Below are 26,515 nucleotides of genomic sequence, written 5' to 3'. Positions count from 1 at the left end.
GTTATGTGAAGTATGAACAGAGTTCGAAACATCCAATGAATTTTGGAAAGGAAAAGAATTTTGGCATAAACCCGATATCTTGCTGATCAGGCAAAGATACCAATAAGTAACCTTTTCTACTAGTAGATGGACGAATTCCCCACTGGTCATCACCCTGGTCATAATTAAGACCTATGCTGGACTGCCACTCAGCCACCTATGCATTTGATGGACTCCCACTGAGCCACTTACACAATAATAGACCGTACCTCGGCCTGTCGCTTATGCCGACTCAATGAGAGGGGCTTACTTCCCGAACTTTGGGCAAGTAATCAATTCATTTACCAAATCTGCAACCTTGTTGCGAATATAAAATACACCACAGAGCCGGATTTCCCAGGTTTTGAGCGGGTATTTAAATCCCCTTTAAAAAGGAAGATCTTAAATATAAAAATGAGTTTTGGGATCCGCTCTGACTTTTAAAAACCATTTTGAAGACTCGAAAACACTTTAAAGAGTGTTTGGAGTAAGGCTGATTTAATGAAGTAAATCAGTCCCCAGAATATTAGAAAATATCTGAATATTATTAATTAAATAATATTCCCATGAAGAATAGTCTTTATAAAAATAATTGAAGTAGAAGTATTAAAATTTATACTTGAAACGAGTATTAAATAACCAAAGATATACTTATATGAAAGTATTATCTTTATTTGAATAATCGAAAATAAGTTTGATTATTGACATCTTATTCTTTAATAAAATAAAGAATATATTTCAGCAAATAATCGGAGTCATAGATCCTCAAATGAATATTCAAATAATATTCAATAAATAAAATAAGCTGAGTCATAATACCTCGAATGAATATTATAAATAATATTCATTAAATAAAATAAAGGAGTCATACATCCTCAAATGAATATTCAAATAATATTCAATAAATAATATAAAAGGAGTCATAAGTCCTCGAATAATATTCGAAATAATATTCAATAATAAAATAAAGTTTAAAGTTATCGAATAAACCTTATTCGATTAATAGTTTGGAAAACTATAACCATATATATATATATAAATATATATATATATATATCCATATCCATATATACAAGATTACTCGGGATCCTCGACTCCCGGTTTTTGAAATATTTTCACCTTTGGGTCCCTATACTAAGGGTATATGCAAAATACCGCTATCCTCTAGCATAGGTATTATCAACTGAACCAACAGATATATATTTCAAGAATATGAAACAGGCATGCATATATACCATATCACATGCTACAATATATCGCAAAAATTTGCTAATAACAATCATGCAATATCACAAGATAATGCATATACATATACTCATCACAACAACAGTATAACGGGTAGAAAACTTGCCTGAGCGACTGGGGGTTACGAATGGCTCGGGACGAGTCTGGTAACCTATAAACAACAAGTAAGTTGGAATTAAACCAAAATCACTTGTAATTCTATATTTTAACTAACTTAGACTCTAACGCTTGTTTTGCGCTCACTGATTCGCTTAAGTCACTCGGGTACCCTCGGCTCCATCATTTTTAATAATTTAACCTTTACGAGTTTTAAAGCTATTCCTTCGCGAGTGACTTACCAACTGCCTAAAACACTTACCATAAATGTTTCATGCATTAATTAACCCTTTTTGGTCTTTAACCTACATTCCAAAGTAAGGCGAGGGAAAAAGTTTCGTTCGCGAAACGCCGTTACTTGAAACGGTCGTTTCTCCTAAACCGTAAATCGGAATCGAACGAACTACATATCAAAACGAAGCTCGTAACATGAGCTATCTAAACATGGCAGTGGTCACAATCTAGCAGGGGGTTCTCGGGTCCTAATGCTATGCACAAAAACAGTCCAAAGAAAATCGGACGTTACGACGGCTATGTTTACGCGATTTCCAATATTTTAAACCATTCAAACCCATTCCAAATCAACCCCAAATCCAACCTCAAATCCATCATACAACAAACATCCATCCTTATCACATCATAACAACCCCAACCAATTCAATTTTAATCATTCATACATATGCTTAATCCTAACTTTAATCATACTTAAGTTTCTTTAAATCAAAACCACAAAATTACCATCTCATTTCACTACCATACCAAACCTCAAACTCTAATCATAACAATAAGATACCATAACATCCTACTCATCAAAATCACTTATAATATATATGAACCTAGGGTTTGAAAATGGTATACCTTCCTTGGAGTGGTGGGTTGAGCTAGGAAGCCTTAATAAGCTTGGAGAAGCCTTAGGGAAGCTTGGATCTTCAAGAAAAACAAGAAAAGTTCAAGTTAAAAACTTGAAAACACTATTCATTGTCTTCTTCATTGATTAAATGAAGAAGCTAGAGAAAGAATTAATGGCTTAAACTCATGATATAGCCATAACTAAGCATAAAGATGGTTAGGGAATTTTCTTACCAATTAAGGATGCTTGGATCTTGATTTTGGAAATTTTTTTCTTTGAAAAAAAGCAAAAAGCCGAGAGCTAATATGAAGAACAATGCCTTGGCTGATTTTTTTTGATTTTTGATGAAATGATTTGCTAGTTGGTTGGCTTGGTTTTGTTTTTGATTTAGCAAATTACCACCTTGCCCTTGAATTTGTGTGGTCCTAAATCAACCACACCTCCTTCCTTCCATGTCATGCTTATGTCACCCTTATGATGTCATCCTCCCTTCCTTGTCTCCTTTCTATTGGTTGGATGACATCACTCCCATTAATCCCTTTGATTAACTTCCTAATCGTTTGCCTAATGACCGCTGATCTGTTGTACGGTTCGCTTAACTTTCGTTCTCGTCTATCGTTTGAAGGATCATACCCGGGATCTTATTACTTAGGTTCCCTTAACCTTTCTCAATACATTATATTCCTTTTTATGATCCTCTATTATAATCCTTTAATTTAAATCCTTTTTATTCTGTTACCTTATACTCAATTCTCTCCGTATCTTATGGATTTCCGGGAAAACCAAAGTGTTCGGAATTGGATTCTGACGATCTTTACATACACTTATATACCACATAGAGTACTAATAATATCCCATAAGATCAATAACAGAACCCCTACATAGCGTGGCATGAAAAGTTTTCTCATTCAGCAAAAACACTATTCATAAGGGTTTCAAAAATTTCTCAAAAATTGGGGTTATTACAGTCTCCCCTCCTTAAAAGGATTCCGTCCCGGAATCAGATAGAATTCAAATGGGGATACTTTCTTAGCATTACACTTTCTAACTCTCGAGTCAATTTTCCCACATTGTGGTTCTGCCACCAAACTCTGCCTAGTTTGATAATCCTTCTCCTGAGCACTTGTTCCCTTTTCACTCTACAACCCTTCCTGGTTGCTCCATATAGGTTACGTCTGGTTGCATGTCTATGCGCTCATATGCCTCTATTTATCTGGCATCTAAATTACACTTCCTTAACATTGATACGTGAAACACGTTACGACCTGCTACATGTTCGGGGTTAGGGCTAGCTCATATGCTAACTTCCCAAACGTCTTAACATATCCAAGGGTCCAATAAATTGTAGACTTAGCTTTCCTTTCTTTCCGAACCTCATCAATCCTTTCCAAGGGATACCTATAACATTACTAGGTCCCCTATTTCATACTCTTTATCCTTTCGTGTCAAATCAACATACTCATCATGTCCATCTTGGGCTACTACCAGCCGTCCTCTGATTAGATCTATCATATCCTTGGTCCTTTGGACTACTGCGGGTCCGAGCATCTTGCGCTCTACAACTTCATCCTAACATAAGGGAGATCGACATTGTCTTCCCTCAAGGATCTCATAAGGCGACATCTCGATAATGACATATGATCTATTGTCGTAAGATAACTCAATCCGAATTAAGTGATCATTCCAATTTCTTTCAAGTCTATTGCACAGACTCTCATCATAGCTTCCAATCATTAGAGCTCTTGCTCCTCAATACCCATTCTTTTCCAGTTCGTAATCGCTATCACCTTCCGTTCCTAATATTATACTGGTCATACTTTTGCTCGCTAGCGTTCTATAACCCTTTAATAACCACGTCAACCTTAGTATCACGAATGTGTTTCCATTCCGCATACTACCACTACTTTATTACTCCTTTTTCAGTTGTTTCTATTTTCCAAAATTTGATCAATCAAATAGAAGTAAAGGAATTTGTTGAGAGATCACTATGATCATGAACACTTGTTATATTGCATAGTTAGTACAGAAGGTGGCCAGCCTTTAGTACTTGACAAGCAATTAAACAATAGATGGTATCCTACTAGGCTTCTATCACACAGATAGATAGTCATTCGGCAATACCTCCCCTTCTGGAAGGGTTGTTCTTCTCAGATTACATGAAATGAAATGAAGAGAAAAGAACGAACTGAAGAGAATTGTATATATAAAAAAATATATATATACTGCCACAAAATATCTGGCTTGGAACCTACCTCTGAATTATAGAGGTTTGTCATAGGAGAACAAAACATAAACGTATTTATATCAGCATCAAGTATTATAGCATCGTATTTCCCATGCCTAAATATTTTTATTCCGTCCATCATTCTATGGACCCATGCTCTTCCTCGAGCTTATACACAATCACCTTTGAAACTCCCTCGATATCGAAAATCGAATCTGGGATCTCATTCTAGATCTCATCGTTACTAGAATCCATTTCTATACCGCAACCTTCTTCGTATGGGTAATACTACTCTTTATCGATAAGAAGGAATAAATATATCATAGGTAGATAATTGACTTAATTAGTCTATCAATGATAACTTATACACCACCACGACCCGATTAATGGTACTTACTCTCAACATCCATTCCAATACAACTCTCACGGTTGTAAGTAATCAGCTCATTACTCTCAGAATCATTCCTACATTACTATGGCCCACCGTTGACCTACTGTAGTCATTCGTTTTCCATGAAGTTTTAATAGCTAACCATACGGAGTCCATTCATATCATATCGAATTCTTCTAAGGAGGTAACATGATCACCGTTCTTGATTCATGAAGAACACTCCTGATCCTGACGTACATTCATGACGTGAAGCAGATAAAATTGCAGAAGAGTTTCAATCAAAGCAACGATAGCAGGTTAATACCATTCTTAATCATATGCCTTAAATAGAAGACTTAACTCAAAGGTTCGTCTAGTCCTTTTGGAAACATGGTCCTGGCTTATCCCAAGATAGGACCTCCTAAGATAGATAGCCCGTTCATGGCGATTACACGAATGAAACCTTTACCTACTACTTTTACGGTTGGGTATTGCACCGTCATCAGAAGGAATGTCAATCTTCCAAACCATAATTCAACCTTCACATTTCTAACCATCATCACTGTATTCTTTTGGAACACGCGCCTATAATTATCCACTTACCTTTAAAGTGTCGGCCACCTCTTTGGCCTTTCCTGATAGTAAAATTTCCTTACAGTCAATGTCTTTTTAACCACCTCCAAATAAATTTTCTACCTTATTTCCGATCACTGCTTGAGTGAAGATGTTTTTCTTAGTATCTGATGAGTTAAAAAAAAATCACCATTTTTCCATAAGTTATTGCCTCAGTCTTTAGAGGTTAATCACTGTCACGACTGACTCTCAATCATACTTAGAACATCTTTTATCCTAGGCCCTAATTGCCCTGAACAATTTCGACCATTACTGGTTCGATCCATACTTTCTCGTGGTTTAACACGTGCCCCACTTGGCAACATCATAATTACGTCATATTTCCTTTATCAACATTTCTATTCTTGAGAATTTCGAATATTACCTTTCTCCCTGTAAAACCTCTAAGGTTATCCTTCAATCGTTCCTCCTGTATTCCCTAGATACAGGGCATATCAAAATACCATTTACTAATACTAGAACCATTGTCTATATACTTCTGAAAAATTTCTCCACTGATTCTTAAAGGTTATTATTACCTTAATCCTTTCCAATTCATACTGTCAGATTTCATACTATCCCTATTAAGGGTGAAATGTCCACCTTTATGCATTCCCCTAAGATTCATTTTAAGTTACCGATGTTCTATCCTTAATTCCACCTTTAAAAAGGTACATGCATCCTTCCATGGATAACTCAAGTCATATATCCCTGATAAGGGTATCTTATTCAATCATTCCCACCTTGATAGTACATGTCTATTTTCACAAAAACGTCTGTATTCAAAATGGGGTCAATAAATATGGCCTCCAAAAGATAACAACGGTTATCCGCTTATCTTGCCTAATTTGGTAACGATAACAAGGATGTTCTGGAAGATATTGGTCGTGTTCAACGTGAACTTCTTCTTAATAATTCCTTATTTACTTTTGTTGTTTATCTCAACAGTCACCTCAATGTTGGGATATCTCTCATACCTGGCGTCTCCCTATCTGGGTATCAAGCCACCGATCTTACACTTCACATTCTTGAAGGTCACTTCCTTCATCCAATTTTCCTAATTTCTTACTTCCTTGTCTCCTTAGTCTATCCGCGTCTCATTATTCATCCTTCGAATTATCTCAAGGTTTCCTCGAATCCTCCCAACTTACAGGGGATAAACTATATGCATCTCTTATGCCTTCAACCGTCAACTTTAACTCATGGTGAATCACCCTCATCCTGACGATCATATACTTTTCTATTTCTATTAATAGGAGTCTTTAGGGTTTCCTCATACCCAACTCCCTTATCATTCCTCAAACTCTGTTGCCTTTTTATTCCTTTCCACTTCAATTCCTTTTTATTTTCCTTTCTCTTATCATTATTTCATGAACCAACACAACATAAGCATTGATTTCAAATATCCCGTCATTCTGGATTCGCGTCTTCAGAATGAATCTTAACAACTTTTATAGCTTAGATTCACAATTCATCATACTCGTCTGCCTTTGTTCTGGCTCTAAAGCTTTTACACTATTCCATAACCTTGGGAATTACGATCCCGAAAACAATTGGCTGAACTTTAATCAGTTTATTATAATCTCTTGCTCCGTGCCTTCCTTGGCCTTTCACCAGCGGGTGGTCTCTCTCTTGGGAGGGTAAGTGATAAAAACAGTCTTTTGTGATTCGTCAATCATTTAGAATCTTAAATGATTCCTATATTTCCTTTAGCCAGGCTCTTGCCTCGACTGGGTCAGCTTGTTCCTTGGAACTCTGAGAGCTTAGCGATTTAAAGGTCCTGAAAGAATTTCTCACCGCAATGTCTCCTCAGGGTGGTGGTTGGGGATAATAGTCTAAGTTCTTTTTAGACAGGTCCATGAATTGCCGTATAGGAGTACCGTCTCGGGTCTCCTTTCCTTACTCGACTTTCTGTTTCCTTAGTATGAAATGTTTCATCCTACTCCCCATAATTGGGGTCATCTTTTAATTTAAAATCTTCATTTTCCACTTTATTATTTTCCGGGTTCTTTATATCTTAATTGCGGCCTCCCCGATTATCATGTTCAAGGTTTTCCCTTAATCTTATTCCTTGTGGGGGCATATTACTTGGAAAATTTTGAGAATCTCCGGATATTTGTCTTACTTACTTTGCTTAAGTCTTCCCCTCGTTTAGTCCTTGCACGATTGTAAATTATGAATTCTTAAGTTCGATAAACTTCATGACACTCTCTTAAGTGTTAATAGAGCAATTAACAATGTGATTTATCACAATTAAACTGACCTGAACTGAAATTAACGAATATATACATAACCATTCGTTCGAGGGTACAACAACTGAACATACTAAAGAGGATTACATCATATGAACTTATCGCTCCTATCCCAAAAGTACTACCATAGATAGTCATCTCGTCATTAAAACTAATCATTCATAACTTAGGCTAATCCTCCAAAAGCGGTGCTACATGAGACCCTTGTTTGATTGCTCTGGCTCTGCACACTACCATGGATTAAGAGGTGCGAGCACGCACAACGTCCCTAACCTGCTCCATCACAGAGGTGATGAGGTCTAAGATAGTCGCAAGTAGAGCTGGATCAACCTGACCCTCAAGATGGCCTCTAGCTGTAACACGGGTGGTAGCCTCAATCCTTTCCATGCTATACGCTAATCCTGCCGGAAGTATCCCACCCTCAATCCTTGGTGCAGTAAGTCGATCCAACAGATCACTCCTAACATTCCTGGCCTCTGACAGGCCACCCAAAGTCATATGATAATTAGCGATAAGAGAAGCCTGAGTGGTAGCATCTAGCAGTCCATGGGGGACAGGTGGTGCAGACCCAGGAGATCCAAATGGATAACCAAGCACGGTATCAGGTGACAATGGTGCAGGGGATAAAGGTGGCATTTCCTCAGTATGTGCTGGGCTCTGTACAGGGGAGGGAACAGGAACTGGTGGAACCTCATGGATGTCTACAGGAGCCTCTGGAAGAGGGTCTGATACTGGTATAATTGGGGTCGTGGAAGGCCCCACTCCTTCTGCCCTCATTAACCTTTGTGCCCTTGGTAACTCTTCATTCTCTAGGGCCACCCTCGCGGCCATTCTAGCTCTGGTAGTCGCCCTGACTACGGTCATCTGTTCCTCAACAGTCCTCTCTTCATTCTCATCAGGATCCTCCATGAGATCCTCCTCAGCCACAATCCTTTCCGGAATAACATCCTCAACCGCAGCATTCTCTATCTGAACCTCATCCGGTCCCTCATTAGGGTACTCCATCGGATTCACAATTTGATCTCCAACTTGTAATAAAACATCCTCATGCTGATGCTCCTGAACCTCAAGGTTTGGTGCCCTGCTGCCCTATACGAGAACAAACTATGTTACTATCAGGATACCTATAAGGGTTCCCATAAGGGTTTTAACTGTCAGTGCTACGTTAGGTAGCCCGACTATGAACTTGGCAAGAGTTCTTATTATCTTAGTGAACTTATTATCTTAACGTCCCATCATCTCTGAGGTTTATAACGCTTAGCTCTGATACCATTTCTGTAACACCCCCAGATCCGGGGTCGGGGATCCGGGTCGTCACGAGTTCCATTTCCCTTAATAACACCCAATCTTAATAATTACTCAACTACTCTGTACTGTGACCCCACAATAAACACACACACCACACGTTATAGTCTCAGAGATGACCATCCAAAAATAACCACAAGTCATTTTATTCCACAATTATCTGCCAATACACCTTAAAAGGTTTTCTGAATAAATTTACATTTCTTTGCCATTATTACAATTCATAAATATAAATAAATCTGGTACATCAAAAGTTGAAAGCCTAGCCTATTGGTAGTTCCTACCTCAGCTACGACGGCATCAATGCTCCTAGAAAACTGCGGAACGTCTCCTAATCGCTTGCGAATCGGGAGCTTGGTTCTGTTCATCTTTTCTATCTGTTGTTGTGTGATGAAAGAAGAAAGCAAGGGTGAGCAACAAGCCCACCAAAATAATATGTATAATGATTAATAGTATATGAGCCTTCTCATAGTACTCATGAAAGTCTTGGTCAAAAGAAATGAACCAAGTTTGATATCTTAATGCGATGAAGTCGCAAAATATTCAGTATATATACATATATACTTTTCAAAATATTGGAAGTCCTCTTCCATGCATAATATACACAAAGTCCCAGTGTATAACTGTATAAAAAAAATATCGTTGCAAGGTGATCTCATATATCTAACCTTGTCTCAACGTTTTTCTGAAAATCTTTGTCATTCATAAGACAATTATTAATTAGATATAAGTTTAAAAGGTGAGGTTACCAAATACCCCAATATACTTATATCTTTCCCAATACTACTTGAACTACCACCGTTCAAGTTATAATCAATTTCAAAAGTTCATCCCACTGATGAGACCACAAGATAAGACTTGAATAGATTCAATCTTTGAAATATTATTGAATGAAAAAGTTATGAGATACTTTATTTAGTCCCGATATATATATATATCCACATACATATATATCTCGAAAACATTTCCTGGAACCTCTGTTATGTGAAGTATGAACAGAGTTCGAAACATCCAATGAATTTTGGAAAGGAAAAGAATTTTGGCATAAACCCGATATCTTGCTGATCAGGCAAAGATACCAATAAGTAACCTTTTCTACTAGTAGATGGACGAATTCCCCACTGGTCATCACCCTGGTCATAATTAAGACCTATGCTGGACTGCCACTCAGCCACCTATGCATTTGATGGACTCCCACTGAGCCACTTACACAATAATAGACCGTACCTCGGCCTGTCGCTTATGCCGACTCAATGAGAGGGGCTTACTTCCCGAACTTTGGGCAAGTAATCAATTCATTTACCAAATCTGCAACCTTGTTGCGAATATAAAATACACCACAGAGCCGGATTTCCCAGGTTTTGAGCGGGTATTTAAATCCCCTTTAAAAAGGAAGATCTTAAATATAAAAATGAGTTTTGGGATCCGCTCTGACTTTTAAAAACCATTTTGAAGACTCGAAAACACTTTAAAGAGTGTTTGGAGTAAGGCTGATTTAATGAAGTAAATCAGTCCCCAGAATATTAGAAAATATCTGAATATTATTAATTAAATAATATTCCCATGAAGAATAGTCTTTATAAAAATAATTGAAGTAGAAGTATTAAAATTTATACTTGAAACGAGTATTAAATAACCAAAGATATACTTATATGAAAGTATTATCTTTATTTGAATAATCGAAAATAAGTTTGATTATTGACATCTTATTCTTTAATAAAATAAAGAATATATTTCAGCAAATAATCGGAGTCATAGATCCTCAAATGAATATTCAAATAATATTCAATAAATAAAATAAGCTGAGTCATAATACCTCGAATGAATATTATAAATAATATTCATTAAATAAAATAAAGGAGTCATACATCCTCAAATGAATATTCAAATAATATTCAATAAATAATATAAAAGGAGTCATAAGTCCTCGAATAATATTCGAAATAATATTCAATAATAAAATAAAGTTTAAAGTTATCGAATAAACCTTATTCGATTAATAGTTTGGAAAACTATAACCATATATATATATATATAAATATATATATATATATATCCATATCCATATATACAAGATTACTCGGGATCCTCGACTCCCGGTTTTTGAAATATTTTCACCTTTGGGTCCCTATACTAAGGGTATATGCAAAATACCGCTATCCTCTAGCATAGGTATTATCAACTGAACCAACAGATATATATTTCAAGAATATGAAACAGGCATGCATATATACCATATCACATGCTACAATATATCGCAAAAATTTGCTAATAACAATCATGCAATATCACAAGATAATGCATATACATATACTCATCACAACAACAGTATAACGGGTAGAAAACTTGCCTGAGCGACTGGGGGTTACGAATGGCTTGGGACGAGTCTGGTAACCTATAAACAACAAGTAAGTTGGAATTAAACCAAAATCACTTGTAATTCTATATTTTAACTAACTTAGACTCTAACGCTTGTTTTGCGCTCACTGATTCGCTTAAGTCACTCGGGTACCCTCGGCTCCATCATTTTTAATAATTTAACCTTTACGAGTTTTAAAGCTATTCCTTCGCGAGTGACTTACCAACTGCCTAAAACACTTACCATAAATGTTTCATGCATTAATTAACCCTTTTTGGTCTTTAACCTACATTCCAAAGTAAGGCGAGGGAAAAAGTTTCATTCGCGAAACGCCGTTACTTGAAACGGTCGTTTCTCCTAAACCGTAAATCGGAATCGAACGAACTACATATCAAAACGAAGCTCGTAACATGAGCTATCTAAACATGGCAGTGGTCACAATCTAGCAGGGGGTTCTCGGGTCCTAATGCTATGCACAAAAACAGTCCAAAGAAAATCGGACGTTACGACGGCTATGTTTACGCGATTTCCAATATTTTAAACCATTCAAACCCATTCCAAATCAACCCCAAATCCAACCTCAAATCCATCATACAACAAACATCCATCCTTATCACATCATAACAACCCCAACCAATTCAATTTTAATCATTCATACATATGCTTAATCCTAACTTTAATCATACTTAAGTTTCTTTAAATCAAAACCACAAAATTACCATCTCATTTCACTACCATACCAAACCTCAAACTCTAATCATAACAATAAGATACCATAACATCCTACTCATCAAAATCACTTATAATATATATGAACCTAGGGTTTGAAAATGGTATACCTTCCTTGGAGTGGTGGGTTGAGCTAGGAAGCCTTAATAAGCTTGGAGAAGCCTTAGGGAAGCTTGGATCTTCAAGAAAAACAAGAAAAGTTCAAGTTAAAAACTTGAAAACACTATTCATTGTCTTCTTCATTGATTAAATGAAGAAGCTAGAGAAAGAATTAATGGCTTAAACTCATGATATAGCCATAACTAAGCATAAAGATGGTTAGGGAATTTTCTTACCAATTAAGGATGCTTGGATCTTGATTTTGGAAATTTTTTTCTTTGAAAAAAAGCAAAAAGCCGAGAGCTAATATGAAGAACAATGCCTTGGCTGATTTTTTTTGATTTTTGATGAAATGATTTGCTAGTTGGTTGGCTTGGTTTTGTTTTTGATTTATCAAATTACCACCTTGCCCTTGAATTTGTGTGGTCCTAAATCAACCACACCTCCTTCCTTCCATGTCATGCTTATGTCACCCTTATGATGTCATCCTCCCTTCCTTGTCTCCTTTCTATTGGTTGGATGACATCACTCCCATTAATCCCTTTGATTAACTTCCTAATCGTTTGCCTAATGACCGCTGATCTGTTGTACGGTTCGCTTAACTTTCGTTCTCGTCTATCGTTTGAAGGATCATACCCGGGATCTTATTACTTAGGTTCCCTTAACCTTTCTCAATACATTATATTCCTTTTTATGATCCTCTATTATAATCCTTTAATTTAAATCCTTTTTATTCTGTTACCTTATACTCAATTCTCTCCGTATCTTATGGATTTCCGGGAAAACCAAAGTGTTCGGAATTGGATTCTGACGATCTTTACATACACTTATATACCACATAGAGTACTAATAATATCCCATAAGATCAATAACAGAACCCCTACATAGCGTGGCATGAAAAGTTTTCTCATTCAGCAAAAACACTATTCATAAGGGTTTCAAAAATTTCTCAAAAATTGGGGTTATTACAAATATGTTATTCCAGTAAGGCATGCTAAATGGCATTTGAGGCATATTGTATGCAGCATAATATGTATTAGGTGCAAATGGCATATTAGCAAACTGTGCATTCATGTTCTGTGTAGGCATAGCATTAACAGGCATAGGAGGCATGGCATTCATGTTAGAGAATTGAGGCTGAACATACATGAGAGTAGGCATGGCAGATTTGCAATTAACAGACTAATGATTTACACTACCACATTTGACACAGATTTTTCTAGGAGCATATTTGTCAGGTGTGTAGTTGTTATGTTTGTTAATCCCTACTTTACCATTCATATTGTTTTTCCTTTTAGTTTCTATTTTTACCTCTAATTTCTCAAGTCTGTCACTCAACTGTTTGACAGTCATGTGACCAACATTAGCCTTCTTCCCTTTCTTGGCTTGACTTGACTCCCCTGAAACAAAGTTTTTGGAAACAGACCCATACTTTTCATTTAGCTTGGTTAATTTGGCTTTACTAATGGGTTTGTTCACAGCCGACGGATGAGGATTTTTATCATTCGATGGATAACACATTTTGTTATCCGACGGATAGTCCTCATCATTCGTCGAGTCTACATCTGTCAGCAATCCATCTACCAAAATAGGTTTTAGTTTCTCCTTATTCTTTTTCCAGGCTTCATCACAAAAGGACTCAATTCCTTGAACCTTGGTGATTTGAGCAAGAACATCTCTGGATGTTTTCCATGCTTTAATCACCTCCTGTTCACGATCGAGCTGCTTCTTTAAAATTTCTTCCTTTTTCAAGGACTCAGTTAATTCCTCCTTAGCAATTCTACACTCAATTTTTAGTTTCTCAAACTCAACAAACTGAGACTCAAGCACATTATTCCTCTCACTCAAAAACAAGTTGTTTTCTTTGATTTTAGCATTTTCTTTAGTGAGGGACTTAAGCGTAACACGCAAATGATACAATTCTGTAGACATGTCATTTATTGCATCATTACACTCAGCTTTAGATAAATGTGCAAGGTTTGTAGTAATTACCTGATTGCTTGAGGAACTTGTCTCTGTTTCATCAGACTTGGCCATAAGGGCTAGATTGACATAGCTGATCTCCTCATCTTCATCCAAACCATCAGCTGCCCAGTCATTCTCTTGTGTAATAAAAGCCCTTTCCTTCTGTTTGAGTAGATCAAAGTATTTTTGCTTATAATCCACAGACTCAAATCTCTTCTTACTAGAATATGACTTTCTACACTCATTTGCAAAATGCCCTGCCAAGCCACATTTGAAACACTTGAATTTTGACTTATCCACCATGTTTCTATTTGGCTTGGCAGCTCCAAAGTTCTTCTTGAACTTGAGCTTGGCAAATCTTCTTGAAAGGAATGCTATGTGCTCATCAATGTCCTCCATGTCATCTTGACTCAAAGAATCTTCACTTTCTGCAGCTAGCCCTTTACCCTTGCTTTCACAGGCCTTTGAAGTTGATTCCACAGCTTCCATCTTTACTTCCTTCTCCTTTTCCAGTTCAGCAACTAGTGCAATGGATCCTCCTTTCTTCTTTCCTCTCTCCATTCTTTCATCCTGCTCTATTTCAAGCTCATAGGTCTTCAGAATGCCATACAGTCTCTCCAAAGTAAACTCCTTATAATCTTGTGAGTTTCTCAATGAGACTGTCATTGGTTTCCATTCCTTTGGAAGAGATCTGAGAAATTTCAGATTGGAGTCTTTAGTCTGATAGACTCTTCCATGCAATTTAAGAGCATTTAGTAGCTTTTGGAATCGACTAAAAATGTCAGTGAGTGACTCACTTTCTTCATTGTGAAAATGCTCATATTGCTGAATCAGGAGATGCATTTTATTTTCTCTTACTTGCTCAGTACCATCACAGATTATCTGTATTGTGTCCCAAACTTCCTTGGCAGTCTTGCAGTTAATGATGTTATCAAACATATCTGCATCAACACCATTGAACAGAATGTTCATGGCCTTTTTATCTTTCCTGACTTGTTCAAGATCAGGATCAGACCATTCATGCCTTGGCTTTGGAACTGATGGTTCATTTCCTGTTGCAGCTCTCATTGGAACATGAGGGCCTCTTTCTATGCAGTCCACATAGGCCTCATCTTGAGAAAGCATATGAAGATGCATTTTTACCTTCCAATGATGGTAGTTATCTTTATCCAGAAAAGGAATTTTGACTCCAACATCTTTCTTGTTCATCTTGCTGAATTGTTTTGATCTTTAAACTCTTTGTAGATTAAGAGCTTGCTCTGATACCAATTGTTAGTCCCTTAACAATATAGCAAGAATTACAGAAGGGGGTTGAATGGAATTCTTTACCTTTTTCTTGGAATAAAAATGTTCAACTCGATTATAGATATATCTGTTTTGATTAGCACAATGCGGAATATAAACTTTAATGAATCAAAACAAGAGTAATTAAAAACAAGAGTCTTTAAAAACTTTCTGGTGGATTTAAACAATTCCACCAGAGATATATATTAATATATCGAGAAAACTCTGTGTGCAGAAATGCTCACAGCTGCTTTTACAAGATAGAACAACTAAGAACACAGGAAATGCTAAAGATAGTGCTTACAAAGATTTCTCTGTGTTTGTATCTAAGCTCACTTAGTTTTCTTAGTTATTTTTATATTTGCTACTCTCTTGGTTTATATATATTACCAATATTACAAAGTCAAAAGAACTGAATAAATATAAAATCTAACAGTCTTGATCTTTGCTGCTTTTCGTCCTCTATTACCCAGTTAATAGGCTTCCACAGTGTTTGTATCCAATCTCGACGGCTGTGTGTCAGCTTTCACTGTTCAACTGATGTTTGAATCTTGATATTATCATCCGTCGACTTTCAGATCATCCGTCGATGACTTAATTGATCATCCGTCGATGACTTAATTGATCATCCGTCGACTGCTATTTTGAACATCCGTTGAAAGTCATTTGATCATCCGTCGAAGCTTTGTTAAGCATCCGTTGATAGCTATTTTGGAACTTGACTTCATTTCACTTATACAGAATTACAAGACATTGCTTATATACAGTTAATCAACCTATTCTGCATATCTAGTCAAAGTCAACATGACTTATATGCTACTACAGATTCTATACAAAGGTGCATACAACACTGTGCTACAAACTTATCATTATATAAGCTACTCACTCGATGGATAATAAATTACTCATCCGTCGGTACTCAAACTGAGTTATCCGTCGGGACTATAATTCTTATCCGTCGAGTGCTACATTATTTCACTAAGTAAAATCTACTTAGATGTTTTGTTTAGGTAATCATCAAGTGCACAACATATTCACAACACTCCCGTTTATCGAAAATAGGGTTTAATTGATTTACCGAAACGAATATTGTATCGAAAATGTTGCGCCGGGACTCGCGCAGAACAAACCGTGTGCCGCATCGAAAAAGTCAAAACATGGAATATGCTCGGAATATTACAATTAGGTTAGGAAGGAGTTCTCGGAAGAGTTTCGGGTTCCAAAAACGTAATAACGGATGACGTCGGTTGGTTCCCGTTTTAATAAAATATATTTTAAATACCCGGAAAAAGATTTTATAAATTTCATATGATTCTTATAAATTCATAAATCAACATAAAAATAATTAGGAAGATATGACAATTATCTATATTTTATTTTGGACATATAAAAATTAAAATACTCAATTAAAATTATTTTTGAATATCCAAATACAGATAACACTTAACAATTAATTCACAGAATAGATACTGAACACATATAATAATTATTTAATAGCAAAATAATTACACGATATATCCCGGATATTACAATTTAAGTTTGACTTAGGTGCTGAGGTTGAACCAACCTCATAAACTGACTTAACAGTTTCAACACTTGAATTAAACTGAATAGGTTTTAACTAAACCTTGTTCAGTTTACCCTTTGTTTCAGTATTTACTGGTTTAGTTTTCTCAGTTTCTTTTCCATTCTTTATATCAGAATTAGATCTATTTACATATCCTAATCCTGATCCCCTACAACCATTTTCTAAGATTTTCTGAGTTGTCTTTCCTGAGTTAGTCCAAAGCTTAATTACTTCTGTTTCTTTAGCTAACTCCTTTTCTAGATAAGCATGCTTTTTTAACAATTTTTCTTTAACATAAACAACATTATCTCTTTTTTTGAATTTCTAGCATAGAAAGTAACTCAATTTCTAGGTGATCATTCCTTTTCCTAAACTCAGAGTTTTCACTCTTAATTCTGTTATTTTCTAAAGTTTGATCCGTATAACTAACATGCAGATATTTAAGAAACAGTCTTAATTCACAGATATAGTATTGGTATCAAAAGCAAGTGTGGTTTGAGGTACCTTTAACTCAAAAGTCTCAGCCTCAGTTTCAGCATTTTCCATGAAAGCATAGTTCACATCTTCTTCTGAATCTGATGAATCATCCCAGTTTTTCTTCTTTGTGATCAAGAGTTATTTCTTTTCAGCTTCTGGTTTTCAGCAATCACCTGCAAAATGTCCAATTCCATCACAATTATAGCACATTTCCTTTGACTTATCAAATTTTCCAGTTTTTGATTCCTCTCAATCAGTATTTCTTCTGTTATTCCTCTTATCAAAATTTGAGGAACTGGAACCTTTTCTAGAAAACCTTTTTCCTTCCTTGAAGTTCTTGTGGACCATCTTCCTGAAACTTTTAACCAACAGAGCAACCATTTATTCAATATCTTCATTGTTGTCATGATTACTATCTGAATCTGATTCACTATCAGTATCTGAATCATCATCAGAGTTTGATGACTCGGTATCAGACTTTGGAATCATAGCTTTTCCTTTGGAGTGTTCTTTGCTCCTAGTTTTCTCTTTTGGCTTCTCTTCAATTTTGAGTGCAATTGGTCTAGTCTTTCATCCTTTTCTCTTGCTTCTTTGTTCCATCTCTAGTTCATAAGTTTTCAACATGCCATAGATCTCATTTAGAGTTATTTCATTAAGCTCATAATTATCCCTTATTGATGTGACCTTAAAGTCCCACTTTTCAGGGAGTGCAGGTAGAAACTTCAAGTTTGAGTCCTCCATATCATATTCCTTGTTGACCAAAGATAGGTCATTCAACAGTTTTTGAAATCTATCATAGATCTCAGTTAAGGACTCATTGTCTCTTAAGTCAAAGTGCCCATATTCTTGTGTAAGTATTGTCCTCATGTTCTTCTTGATAGCAGTAGTTCTTTGACACTTTACTTCTAAAGCATCCCAAATTTCTTTTGTTGTTTTACATCAAATAACCCTATTGGACATAACACTATCAAGACTGTTGTGAAGAATATGTCTTACTTTTGCATCTTTCATAATGGATGAAAGATCTTCAGAATTGTAGTCCTTCTTATCCTTATCAACCATCTTTTCTTCTTCTCCTGCAACAGCAACAACTATCTTCATTGGTCTGTGAGGACCATCATAAATCCTACTTAGATATTGAGGATATGTTGTTTCCAAGCACATGGCCATCTTTACTTTCTAGAATGGATATTCATGAATCTTCGGAATTGGAACCTTGATAGCCTCATATCAAGGTTGATTTGCTAGTGTGGCTGGGGGTGGTGGTAGATTCTGTTCTTCCTTGTCTATCATTAAAGATTGATTTCTAGATCTTAAACTATTTGTATATCAACAGCAAACTCTGATACCAATTGTTAGGTCCGTAATCAACTGTAGGGGGTGAATACAGTTTATTCAATCAATTCGACAAAGCTTTAACTGAATCAATCAATTTTTATATTAATCTGATAAAAACTGTTACACAAGTACTCTCTCAAAGGATGAACAATTATCCTTGAGAGCTGCTAGTTTACACGAGAGATATATCAATCTGTTTCACAACTCATATAAAGTAAACCTAATATGTGTTTTATATAGAGCACAGTTACACAATCAATAAGGAATCATATTCTATTACAATAAGGAAACCTATAACATATCCATGTACAATTGCTTCTGAGATAAAGTCATTCACCGCTTTGAATTTCTGCTTTCCTTTTCCTCTTCAAATATCTATTGAAGTGATCAAATCCTGATTACATCAACTATTGATCATCAAGTACTGATATAAAAACTGATGATGTCACTCTTCAGTAAATACTGATATTAAGTCCTGATAAGAACTCCTGATAGTTTCTGTACTGATATTATCAACTATATCTAATAATTTGCCAAGCTCAAATTAAAAAAAAAATTTGAGTAAACAAGCCAAATAGAAACATGGTGGATAAATCTAAATTCAAGTGTTTCAAATGTGGCTTGAGTGGTCATTTTTTCAATAAGTGCAGAAAGCATGATTCTGATAAAAAGAAGTTTGAGTTTGTGGATTACAAAAAGAAGTACTTTGAACTACTCAAATAAAAGGAAAGGGCCTTTCTGACTCAAGAAAATGACTGGGTAACTGATGGGATAGATGAAGATGAAGAAACAAGCTATGTGAACTTAGCTCTAATGTCCAATTCAGATGAAGCAGAAGTCAGTTCTTCAAGCAATCAGGTAATCACTACTAATCTAGCACACCTTTCTAAAGATTAGTGTAATGATGCTATAAATGACATGTCAACAGAATTATATTACTTTCGTGTTACACTTAAATCACTCACTAAAGAAAATACAAAAATTAAATAAAACAATCTATTTTTAAGTGAGAGGAATATTGTGTTAGAAACTCAATTTATTGAGTTTTAGAACCTGAAGATAGAGTGCAAGATTGCAAAAGATGAATTGACTGAATCTTTGAAGAAAGAGGAGATTTTGAGAAAGCAGCTTGAACGAGAGCAAGAGGTAATCAAGGCTTGGAAGTCATCAAGAGATGTACATACCCGAATTGCTAAGGTTCAAGGTATAGAATCATTCTGTGAAGAAGCCTAGAAAAAGAGAAAGGAGAAACTAGATCCTTTGTTGGTAGAAGGATTATCAACGGATGTGGAATCAACGGATGATGAAGTGTATCCGTCAAAAGCTAAAATAGATTATTCGTCGAAAGACGAGGAACCACATCCATCGAGTGAAAAGAAACCAATTAGCAAAGCCAAACTAGCTAAACTCAATGAGAAATATGGATCAGTTTCCAAGAACTTTGTTATAGGAGAATCAAGTCAAGTCAAGGAGAACAAAAGAGTAAATGCGGGGCATTTGTCAATGAAGCAACTGAATGACAGATTGGAGAAAACTGAGATCAAGGAAGATTCCAAAAGAAAAAACAACATGAATGGGAAAGTAGGAATTAAGAAACATAACAACTACACACCTGATAAATATGCACCTAGAAAAATCTGTGTTAAGTATGGTAGTGTTAATCATTTGTTTGTTAATTACGAACTGCTATGCATGCGCCCATGTCTACACCTCCCTCATTTCCCAACATGCCCACAATGCCTATGAATTTTATGCCTACACAAAATTTGAATGCACAATTTGCTAATATGCCATTTGCACAAAATCCTTACTATGATGTATTCAATATGCCTCAAATGCCATTTAACATGCCATACCGGAATAACATGTTTGCACATAATATGTCATTTCATGTTAACCAACCTGTGCATGATAATTCTGCAATTATTAATGTCTTTAAAGCCCTACTCTAATGACCAAGGTTGAATCTCAATTACCTAAGTCAAGTGAGGAAAATCCCAAGAAACCTAAAAATAAGGCTAACAAAGAAGGACCCAAGGAAACTTGGGTACCAAAATCAACTTGATTTGATTTTGATGTGTGTAGGGAAATAGAAGGAATCTTTGGTATCTGGATAGTGGCTGCTCAAGGCACATGACTGGAGATTCTATCATGCTCACTGAGTTCAAGGAGAGAGCTGGCCCAAGTATTACTTTTGGAGATCAGCAAAGGATATACTGTGGGATATTGCTTGATTTTAAAAGAAAATGTCATCATTGAAGAAGTTTCTCTGGTGGATGGACTCAAACACAATCTTTTGAGTGTCATCCAACTATGTGATAATGGCAACTCTGTATCCTTCAATTCAGAAGCATGTGTTGTTACTAATAATGAGAATAATAAAGTGGTTCTCACATGAGTGAGAAAAGGAAATGTGTATCTAGTTAATTTTAACTCATCCGATGCAAATTATATTACTTGTCGTTTCAGCAAAGTAAGTCAAGATGAAAGTTGGCTATGATACAAGAAGCTGTTTCATCTGAACTTCAAGACTATGAATGAGTTATTCAGGAAAGAGGCATTCCTCAAGCTGAGTTCTCAAAGGATGGACTGTGTGATGCCTGTCAAAAGGGAAAACAAATCAAGGAATCATTTAAGAAGAAACTTGAATCTATAATTGAAGAACCACTGCAACTATTGCACATGTTTTCTTTGTGATGTTCGAGTACGTGGCTAATAATCTCTTTATTTTTGAATATAGGGACATGGACTGAACGAATGACTTCACGTCTCATCCTGAGTGGATAGGATGACTGAATACTCTGGTGGGGACCTCTATGTCTCAGCCTGAGCGAACATGGCAAAATTTATTTGAATCCATAGCTTCATGTTTTGCGGCCAATAACCCCTCAGAGATGCCCCAGTTGAGGGTAGATGAACTGTATGATGTTTATACCATCCCTCGAGGGGGTTTTGGCTATACAACACTGACAATGATGAGAGGAATGAAGATCTTTGACACTCTAGGTGTCCCAGTGGGGTATGAAGACCGTGCGGTCGGCATTTCTGAAGCCGCTTTGAAGTATGGCTTCTGTGTGCCTCTGCCGAAGATTCTGAAGCCCCTCTTCATGCAGATGGGTATAGCCCTCTCACAGTAGGGTTCCAACCCTCGCCTCGATCTTGTAACATGCTATGTTTTTCCTCTCTATGTTTATTACATAAAAAATGCCGGGACACAAAGGCTGCTCCCGAAACGGAAGATGAATCTGAACGGGTTCATCCACATAAACTGCTTCCAGAACCGATGCCTTCAAACGGGGGTAAAGCTGTCCACTCACCTTTTTAAGTTCCGTTGAGATTTCTATAAGAATCTAAAAAGTGTTGGCTTCTACACCATTTCCCGAAATGAAGGTCGGGCTGATTGGACGGCCACCAATTTGAACCATAAGACTACCCACAGCCACTGGTGCTTTATCAGTGGGCCGAAGTTGGACAAGTTTTTGGTGTAGCTCAGGGTCAATCCGACCAAACTCCTCATGCAAAACTTGAGTGATGAGGAGAAGGAGTTTTATGAGGCTTTGGGCAAGGCCAAACTGCCTGAGCTCACATCCGCTAAGTACCGAAGCTCCGATTGGCTCCTCGGTTTGTGGGGTGGGGGTAACTAATTTTTTTCCTTCGTTCTTTTCCCTATTATGCACATTTTTTTCCTTGCCTATATTGTTTGCTTTGTATAATTATCATTCTGTTTTTCTTTCAGTGTCTTCGGCAGAGGCTTTGCTCAAAAAGAAGAGGATGAAGGCCGCAATGAAGAAAGCTGTAGAAGAGGCTGTCAAGATGAAGGAGATGGATCTTTTAGGGAAAGGAGAGAGAGTGGTCCCAGAGCCTGATTTCGGCCGACAGGATCCTTCTGTTTCTGCCGAAGCTGCTAGAGACGGGCAGGGCGGCCAAGATAGTGAGAACCTTGGGCAGGTGAACAAGGGGCAGAGGGTCGAGATGGGGTCATTCAGATGTACGTCTCTGGCTGTAGCGTACTGATGAGTTATCATACCGTCTATCCGACCATGGAAGCCACGAAGGAGGTGGCCCCTGACCTTTGTCGAGGACTTAAGCTTCCGGCCGATCACTCCCTCTATGATGTGGACACTCCAGTGGAGACCTGCACGAAGCTCATGTCTTTTTTCTCTTATAAGTTAATTTCCCTGTTTATTTATCCTGCATTTCCTTTGGTTTTTCATACTTCCTTTCATTTGGTTTGACTATTTTTGTATCTTTTTTTTTATTTCAGGTTACCCATTGGGCCACTGTTGTTGCAGACAAGGAGCAAGATATGCAGAGCCAAATGGCTAAGGTGGAGGAGCTTGAGAGAAGGGCCACCACTGCCAAACAAGAGCTTGCTAGGGTGTAGCTGGAGAATGACACTCTGAACCAGCCGGCTGGCATATTCATCGAAGACAAGAAGAGGTTGGATAAGAACTTTGAGCGGGCGAACAAGCGCATTAATGGGAGCAATGCCCAGCCAAAAATGTCTCGGAAGGAGCTCCGTAAGTTGGGGAAGAAACTAGAGTTGACCGAGGAGCAGTGCTTCCAGTTTGGTGCCGACCATGTGCTGAAGAAAGCTCAAGAGCTCGGGTGGGACTACAAAAAACTTCCTGATGATTCCCTTGAAGATCCCATTAGTCGAACTGGCGGCATGGAGCGCCTAGAGGTCCTTTCAGGAGAGGACGGAGAACTTTCAGACAATTGATTGTCTTGTAATTTATCTCTTTATGTTCATACTTTAGCCTTCGGGCTTTTAACTTTATCTCCCTTTGGGAAAAAGTATTGGTTGTCTTCGGCCTAATATTACTTGCATGTTCGGCCTTATTTCTGCCTTTAGGAATTTTTTTCTTTTGTTATATTGCGTCTTTGGCTTGCTTACGCCTTAGCAATTTTCATTTTTTTAGCCTTTCAGTTTTTGTTACATTGCGTCTTTGGATTTTTTTGTGCCTTGGAAATTCAATTCCATTGTCCACTTTTGCCTAAGTTTTGAAGGGACAATGGCTTTTCCTTCAGAATGAGTATGTTTTCCCTTCATCTTTTCTGAAGGATATGCCTTGTGTCTTGAAAACTTGAAACGAACTATCTTCTTCGGGCACTCTCTCAGACAGGTTTGTTGTGGGCATGTAGTTAGCGAATGAACTATCTTCTTTGGGGAGCCCCTAGATAGGTATTCGCTCGTCTTCTTACTTTATAAGGGGAAGAAGGGCTTATCTACTTTGGGGTAGCCCCTGGATAAGTCCTCGTTCGCTAATTTGACATTTGAAGGTAAATGAAGATTTTTACAATAAGGGCGAAGGAAGTTATCTTCGTTTGATAGCCCCTAGATTAAACTTCGTTCATTTTTACTACTTATTCACAAATAGCACTTAGGGTGAGCAAGAGGGTGAAAGACGTTATTTTTTTGGATAGCCCCTAGATAATGTTCATTCGCTCTGTCTGTCTAGTTACGTAAAAGAAAAGTAAATTTGAATGTCATGCGTGTGGGGACGAAGGATATTATGTTTTTCGGGATAGCCCCTAGATAATGCTTGTTCATCATATCCACGCGTCAGTCCTAAATACACTTAAATTATGTACATGTACAAAAAAAGTGCATATTTATTGATTCTCCATTCATTACATAATTTGCAATTTTAGGTAAAGAAAGTACAATTCTTAAAAGGAAATGCGAGAAATTCTTACTGGTAGAAGTTCTGAAGTCGGCTAGCATGCCATGTATTTTTTATTGTCTCTCCAACAAAAGTTTCTAGCTTGTAAGTTCCTGGACGAAAATATAATCTATTTATCCAAAAATCTATTACAAGGGTGACTATTACAAAAACACATCTAACGGAAGTCAAAAGTCAATCTACTCCAATTATAATGTCCTCGAACTCCAATGCAATCTAACTTGAATCATAGTTCGAACCTGAAATATTAAAAAAATGAGCTAAGAAGCCCAACAAGCAACTATCGTTCAACGACTCAAAATAATATTTTTATATCTTTTTTAAACACAATTTTGACATTAATCACATAAAATAGATCACGTAGAATCATACATATATTTGATAACAAATACAACAAGTTGCACATGATACACTCTATAACGATTGTCAATGAGATGCACAAGACATATTCTATAATTCACATATTCAAAATCTTAATCAATCAATAATTCTTATTCTTTATGATACACTTCCCAAGTGACCGGGTTCTTATTCTTATTTTATACACATAGCACATAGACAACAATAATTCAAAATCAATTACTCATACCACGACCACTACAACCCGGTGATAACAGTCCTAAATTTTCAGAAAACTGTCACTACAATCCGGTGACTACGATCATAAGATCTTATTCGATATTTTCACAAACCATGGCACAAATCAGAGATCCAAAATTATTGTTCAGACACCACACATATACAACAATACATATATTGTAACACATAATACTTTCAAATATATCATCACTTATCCCATGTTTTAATAATCAAATATACACGCATAATACATAATTTTAAAAAATACTATCAAGATCGATCGAAAATTTACCGCACAACTTGACCATGTCTGAATATAGCCTTTTTGACCCTCTAAATGACGTTTTCTTGAAATACATGAATCACAAAAGTTGTAGAGAACGAAAATATCTTTCTGAAAACTCCATAATCATAGAATTCCCACCTACGATGAATTTTTAACGAATTTTACAAGACTTTTGATTTTCATGCCTAAGAACCCTACGAAATTTAATACAAAAAGAGAAGAAGACGAATTGGGTGTATTTATAACGTTACAAAACCCTATTTCTTAACCAACAAATTATCCATATTAGAATCTGATCCAAATTTTAGGATAATTAGTCTAATTCAAATTTTAATATCCTAATCGACATCAAATTTTAATCCCTTTATTCTATTATTCTATTATTATTATTAATCTAAAAATCACGGGATATTACATACTACCCTCCTTAAAAAGAATTTGGTCCCCAAATTCACAACAAACATATACATCTACGCCTGCTAATCTCTTAAAGGTAAAACTTAAACTATGGTCCACAAAAACGCATCCTAGAGAATGTACTAGTCCCATACCTAATACACTTTGAAGAATACACTGGCTCTGATACCAACTGTAACAGCCCGCACTTCCGGACTATTAAATCTAAATCAAAACTAATACAAAATACAATCTATTTATCCAAAATTCTATTACAAGGGTGACTATTGCAAAAACGCAATTAACGAAAGTCCAAAGTCAATCTACTTCAATCCGAAGGTCCTCGAACTCCAATGCTCTCTAAATTGAATCATAGTTCGAACCTGAAATATTAAAAGGATGAGCTGCGAAGCCCAACAAGCAACTACCGTTCATCGGCTCAAAATAATATTTTTATATCTTTTTTAAAACACAACTTTGACATTAATCACATAACATAGATCACATAAAATCACACATATATTCGATAACAAATACAACAAGTTGCACATGATACACTCAATAACGATTATCAATGAGAGCACATGACATATTTTATAATTAACATATTCAAAATTTTAATCAATCAATTAGTCTTAATATCAAATTCTCAGCTTAAGTCCCGCAGTCATACCTTATGCCATACTTTGCCAATGACCGACATTCTAAACTTTATGCCACACCTCCCAAGTGACTAGGTTCTTATTCTTATTCGATACAAATGGCACATAGATAACA

This window comes from Apium graveolens, chromosome 4, assembly GCF_009905375.1.
Source record: "Apium graveolens cultivar Ventura chromosome 4, ASM990537v1, whole genome shotgun sequence".
In the NCBI taxonomy this organism is placed as follows: domain Eukaryota; kingdom Viridiplantae; phylum Streptophyta; class Magnoliopsida; order Apiales; family Apiaceae; genus Apium; species Apium graveolens.
The sequence above is the reverse complement of the archived record's forward strand: the minus strand, read 5'-3'. Positions refer to the sequence as shown.